Source organism: Triticum aestivum, chromosome 6B, assembly GCF_018294505.1.
Source record: "Triticum aestivum cultivar Chinese Spring chromosome 6B, IWGSC CS RefSeq v2.1, whole genome shotgun sequence".
Classification (NCBI taxonomy): domain Eukaryota; kingdom Viridiplantae; phylum Streptophyta; class Magnoliopsida; order Poales; family Poaceae; genus Triticum; species Triticum aestivum.
In genome coordinates, this window is record NC_057810.1 from 440298715 (window position 1) to 440305382 (window position 6668).

The following is a 6668-nucleotide window of genomic DNA, read 5'->3' on the forward strand; positions in this document are numbered from 1 at the left end:
CTGATGAACTCTCATGCTTCACTTATATTATTTTGAGAGTCTTAAACAACATGGTAATTTTATTAGGTTATGAATTTAGTCCTAATATGATGGGCATCCAAGAGGGATATAATAAAAACTTTCATATAAAGAGCATTGAATATATGAGAAGTTTGATTCCTTGCATTTGTTTTGAGATATAAAGATGGTGATATCAGAGTCATGCTAGTGATTAATTATGGATTGGTATAAATACTTGTGTTAAAGTTTGTGATTCCCGTAGCATGTACGTATGGTGAACCGTTATGTGATGAAGTCGAAGCATGATTTATTTTTTGATTGTCATCCTTTGTGTGGAGGTCAGGAGCGCGCGATGGTTAACTCCTACCAACCTCTCCCCTAGGAGCATGCGTGTAGTACTTTGTTTTGATGGCTAATAAACTTTTGCAATAAGTATGTGAGTTCTTTATGACTAATGTTGAGTCCATGGATTGTACGCACTCTCACCCTTCCACCATTGCTAGCCTTTCTAGTACTGTGCAACTTTCGCTGGTGCATTGAACCCACCATATACCTTCCTGAAAATAGCCAACATACCTACCTATTATGGCATTTCCATAGCCATTCCGAGATATATTGCCATGCAACTTCCACCCTTCCATTTATTATGAAACACACCATCATTATCATATTGTTCTCATATGCATGAGGCATTCATATAGAGTCATATCTTTGTTCTAGTATTGAGTTGTAATTCTTGAGTTGTAAGTAAATAAAAGTGTGATGATCATCATTATTAGAGCATTGTTCCATGTGAGGAAAGGATGATGGAGGCTATAACTCCCTCACAAGTTGGGATGAGTCTCTGGACTTTAAAGAAAATAAAAGAGGCCAAAGAAGCCCAAACAAAAAGGGGAAAATAAAGAAAAATGAGAGAAAAAGAGAGAAGGGATAATGTTACTATCCCTTTTCCACACTTGTGCTTCAGTGTAGCACCATGTTCTTCATGATAGAGAGGCTCCTATTTTATCACTTTAGTACACTAGTGGGAATTTTTCATTATAGGACTTGGCTTGTATATTCCAATGATGGGCTTCTCACAATGCCCTAGGTCTTCATGAGCAAGCAAGTTGGATGCACACCCACTTAGTTTCTTTTGAGCTTTCATACACTTATAGCTCTAGTGCATCCGTTGCATGGCAGTCCCTACTCACTTGCATCTATATCGATTGATGGGCATCTTCATGGCCTATTAATTTGCCTAGTTGATGTGAGACTTTCTCCTTCTTTTTGTCTTCTCCACAACCACCATATTCTATTCCACATATAGTGTTATATCCATGGCTCATGCTCATGTATTGCGTGAATGTTGAAAAAGTCTTGAGAACACTAAAAGTATGAAACAATTGCTTGGTTTGTCATCGGGGTTGTGCATGATGAAATACTTTGTGTGATGAAGATGGAGCATAGGAATACTATGTGATTTTGTAGAGATAACTTTCTTTGTCCATGTTATTTTGGGAAGACATGATTGTTTTATTAGTATGCTTGAAGTATTATTGTTTTTATGTCAATATTAAACTTTTATTTTGAATCTTATGGATCTGAATATTCTTGCCACAGTAAACAAGATTGCATTGATAAATATGTTAGGTAGCATTCCACATCAAAAATTCTATTTTTATCCTTTACCTACTCGAGGACGAGCAGGAATTAAGCTTGTGGATGCTTGATACGTCCCCAATGTATCTATAATTTTTGATAGTTCTATGCTATTATATTATCTGTTTTGGATGTTTATATGTATTAATATACTATTTTATATCATTTTTGGGACTAATCTATTAACCTAGTGCCCAGTGTCAGTTGCTGTTTTTTCATTCTTTTTGGCTTTTTCAGAAAGGAATATCAAACGGAGTCCAAATGGAATAAAACTTTCGCGATGATTTTTCATGGACCAGAAGACACCCAGAAGACTTGGTGACTTGGTCAGAAGACTCACAAGGAGTCCACAAGTCCTTAGAGCGCGCCCTAGGGGGGCGTGCCTCCTGGCTTGTGGGCCCCTCGGGAGTCCCCCAACCCTAATCTTTGCACTATGAATTCCAAAATATTCCTCAAACATCAGAGGCGTCCTCAAAAATACTTTTTCACCGCCGCAAGCCTCTGTTCCCGTGAGATCCCATCTTGGGGCCTTTTCCGGCAATCTGCCTAAGTGGGATTCGATCATGGAGGGCCTCTATATCACCCTTGCTGCCCTACCGATGATGTGTGAGTAGTTTACCACAGACCTACGGGTCCATAGCTAGTAGCTAGATGGCTTCTTCTCTCTCTCTCTGATCTTAAATACCATGTTGTCGTCGATGTCCTTGGAGTTCTATCTGATGTAATCTTCTTTTGCGGTCTGTTTGTTGAGATCCGGTGAATTGTGGATTTATGATTAGATTATCCATGAATATTATTTGAGTCTCCTCAGAATTCTTATATGCATGGGTCAGAGCCTTATGGCCATCCGATGCCCTTCAGAAAGTACGGAGGTGCTGGCGAACCTGTTCAAAGGTGCCCGACGCCGTTTTGAGCTATGGAAGGCGTCATCATGCCGGGAAGGTACACAAGAGGCATGGGCGATGGTGAAAACGCGCTACACCGGGCTTGAACCGAATCATATGGCCCGAGTTGGACCTTAGGGACCGGACGGAAAAGAGATTCCCGTAAACTTGGTATATGACCAAGTGATGATAGCTGCAAAATATTCACAAGAAGACTGTAGCTTAAATAGTCTTATAGATGACATAGATAAAGAGTAGGTGTTAGATTCCATGTACCAATGTACATTATCATCGAACTTATCTCCAACCAAACTTGTTTAATTTTTTCATCACAGGCCTTCGGCTTCAACCTCCGAACTAAGAAGTTGGAGTGTTTCTGGGTACCATGTTGGAATGTAAGAAACATTTAATGTGTCCGGAAACCAGGCAATCCGGTCATATTGCTCAAACAGACAAAAAATGTTCAGGGAGGTATGTCATATTACTATTTAACGTAAGAAACATCTTCCAGGGAAAATAGTTCCATTAAGGGTTCCTTTCCTTGGGTCGGCATGCTTAATTATGCATGCCTAGACTTTGATCCGAATTACGGGCATTCTATCCCATACTTGTTAGAAGAATTACATAAACTTAAACAATCTATCGTTCCTTGCCAACCAATTATGCCCTTAAGAACACTAGCTTTCGGCTTCACCTGTCTGAGGTACAGATCAGGATTACCCTGTTGTAACAATCGCAGAGGTACTCCCTTTACACCCTAGCCGAACAGTCGGGAATGTAGGGCATAAGCACAGGAGCGAGGCAACCCAGCTTGGCAAAAACTTAAGTCATATAGGTGCATATAATGGCAAAAGATGTATAAAACAAACGACGTAGACAATGTAAGCCACAAGCTTTTAATAATAAGCTTTGTCAAAGAAGCCCCCAGTTATAGTGGGGTGTATACATTTAAAGATGTGTACCCCTAACAGTTCGATAGATCGAAACATACCCTGGGATATAAAAAGGAAAAAATAGGAAGGAGAGGAGAAAGAGGAACCTAGTCAAAGTAAAAATAAAAAGAGTGCGATCAAACTATCCATAGAATCATCGAAGCCGATCAGCGTTCCATGGATTTGGCTCGAGGCAATTATCTGATGCATTACGAAGGCGATAGGCTCCTCCTGTGAGAACCTCATCTATGATGAAGGGGCCCTCCCATTTTGATTTGAGCTTATCCTTCTTCTTCTCCAGGAGACGAAAGACGAGGTCACTGACATTATATGTCTTGGCCCACACTTCTTTTCTTTGGTATCGCCTGGCCTGTTGTTGATAAAATGCGGAATGAGCTTGTGCAATATGGCACTCCTCTTCAAGGCCGTCTAGGTCATCCCACCGATCGAGCTCGGCTTCTCGCTCTTAGTACATGCACACTCGAGGTGAGTCATGAATAATGTCGCAGGACAGGACAACTTCTGCGTCGTATACCATGAAGAAAGTTGTGTGTCTGGTCGTTCGATTAAGCATAGTCCACAGCCCCCAGAGCACGGAATCGAGTTCCTCAACCCACTACTTATCTGACTCTTGTAAGGAGCGCACCAGTATGGGTTTAATGCCGCTCATTATCAGGCCATTGGCCTGTTCAACCTGACCGTTTGTTTGAGGGTGGTAGACAGATGCATAGTCTAGTTTAATGCCCAAGTTAGCACCCCATTTTTTTCACCTCATCAGCTGTAAAATTGGAGCCATTATCAGTGATGATGTTGTGGAGGACACTATAGCGGTGTACCACACTAGATATAAAGTCAATCACTGGCCTTGCTTCAGCTATTTTACTGGTTTGGCCTCTATTTTTGGTGTTTCTATGATTAAATAGATACTTATGTACCTAGAAATGATTTTTGGAAAAAATAAAGAGCAAACTATGAGGCAGCTACAGTTCAAATTTGACCCGTTTCCAACTAAATCGACGGCAATTTGTCTTTTTCACCAGAGGTGGATCAAAACTTTTTTTCACGCAACCATTTTGTCAATTGTGCATTATATATGGCCTAGTATTTTATAAAATTGATTTGGTACATTTTTGCAACAATCATTTGGTAGTTCCTTCACAAAAAAACCTCCTTTTGGGCACTCGGAAAATGAAAAATGAATTTTCCGTGCAAAGAAAATGAAGATTTCCTTAGGCAACATTGTTTGTAATTCCAAGATGCACCCTTGTGCACAATATGAGATCATTTAAACAAACTATGCCATGAATGTGGCCATAAGATTGATCATTTGGCTTGAAAGCCATGAATCTTCACACTTGATAGCTCATTTCTGAGAACACTTTTCTAAAATAATTTCCATATTACAAGTTTATTAATTTTCCTGGAAACTTGGTCACATATAATGACACAATGCGAAGGTTTTCCTATTTTTTGATTTTTTTGAATTTTTTATGCCCGTTTCAAAATGTGGTCAAAACGGCGGGCTTGACCGTTCCTAGCTAGTGGTTGAATCTTGGAAAACTTTTGATGTTTCTCTGATTAAATAGATACTTATGTACCTAGAAATGATTTTTGGAAAAAATAAATAGCAAACTATGAGGCAGCTGCAGTTCAAATTTGACCCGCTTCCAACTGAATCGGCGGGAATTTATCTTTTCACAAGAGGTGGATCAAAACTTTTGACACCCAACCATTTGGTCAATTGTGCACTAAATATGTCCTAGTATTTTAGAAAAATGATTTGGTCCAATTTTGCAACAAATATATGGTAGGTCCTTCACAAAAAAACCTCATTTAGGGCACTCAAAAAATGGAAAATGGCTCTTTTGTGCAATGAAAGTGAAAACTCCCTTAGGCAACATTGTTTGGAATTCCAAGATGCACCCTTGTGCACAATATGAGATCATTTGAACAAGCTACGCCATGAATGTGGCCATAAGATTGATCATTTGGCTTGAAAGCCATGAATCTTCATGCATGACAGCTCATTTCTGAGAACACTTTTTTAAAATAATTTCCGTATTACAAGTTTATTATTTTTCCTCGAAACATGGTCACATATAATGACACAATGCGAAGGTTTTTTGATTTTTTGATTTCTTTTAAATTTTTTATGCCCGTTTCAAAATGCGGTCAAAACGGCGGGCTTGACCGTTCCTAGCTAGTGGTTGAATCTTGGAATTTTTTGGTGTTTCTCTGATTAAATAGATACTTATGTACCTAGAAATGATTTTTGAAAATAATAAAGAGCAAACTACGAGGTAGCTACAGTTCAAATTTGACCCGCTACCAACTAAATCGGCGGGAATTTGTCTTTTTCACCAGAGGTGGATCAAAACTTTTTACACCGAACCATTTGGTCGATTGTGCATTAAATATGTCCTAGTATTTTAGAAAATTGATTTGGTACAATTTTGCAACAAATGTATGGTAGGTCCTTCACGAAAAATCCTCATTTCAGGCACTGGAAGAATGGAAATTTGTTTTTTCATCCAAAGAAGATGAAAAATTCCTTAGGCAACATTGTTTGCCATTCCAAGATGCACCCTAGACACTAGATCACATATAATGATACAATGCAAAGGCTTTCCATTTTTTTGATTTCTTTAATTCTTTATGCCAATTTCAAAACACGGTTAAAACCATGGGCATAACCGTTTGTAGCTGCGGGTGGAATCTTACAGAACTCATAGTGTTCTGTGATGAAATATATACATGTGTACCTAAAAATGTTTTTTGGAAAAAACAATGAGCAAACTATGAAGTTGTTGTAGTTTAAATTTGACCCGGTTCCTCGTGATTTGGTACAAGTTGGTTTAAATGGCCAAAAAAGGCTAGAACGATCAGAAATGCATACAAGTTGGTTATCATCCATAAAATGTAGTATAACTTGAGTGAAAATTTTAGTGGTTCCATTTTGCAAAATATTATTGATAGTTGCTTCATAAACCCCTTTATTTCTAGCACTTAGGGACTATATTTTAAATTACACCCGGAATCTCCAACCAATGAGGACATCTCCCCCGGATCACCCTACCTTAGACGATCTGAACCGTCTGATCGTCCCGGATCCAACGGCACACTTGACCCCCTCACCGTCTCACCCAACTAACCCTAACACAACCCGCACCACTCGTCCTCTCGTCCCCCTCTCTCCTACGCACCCACAGCC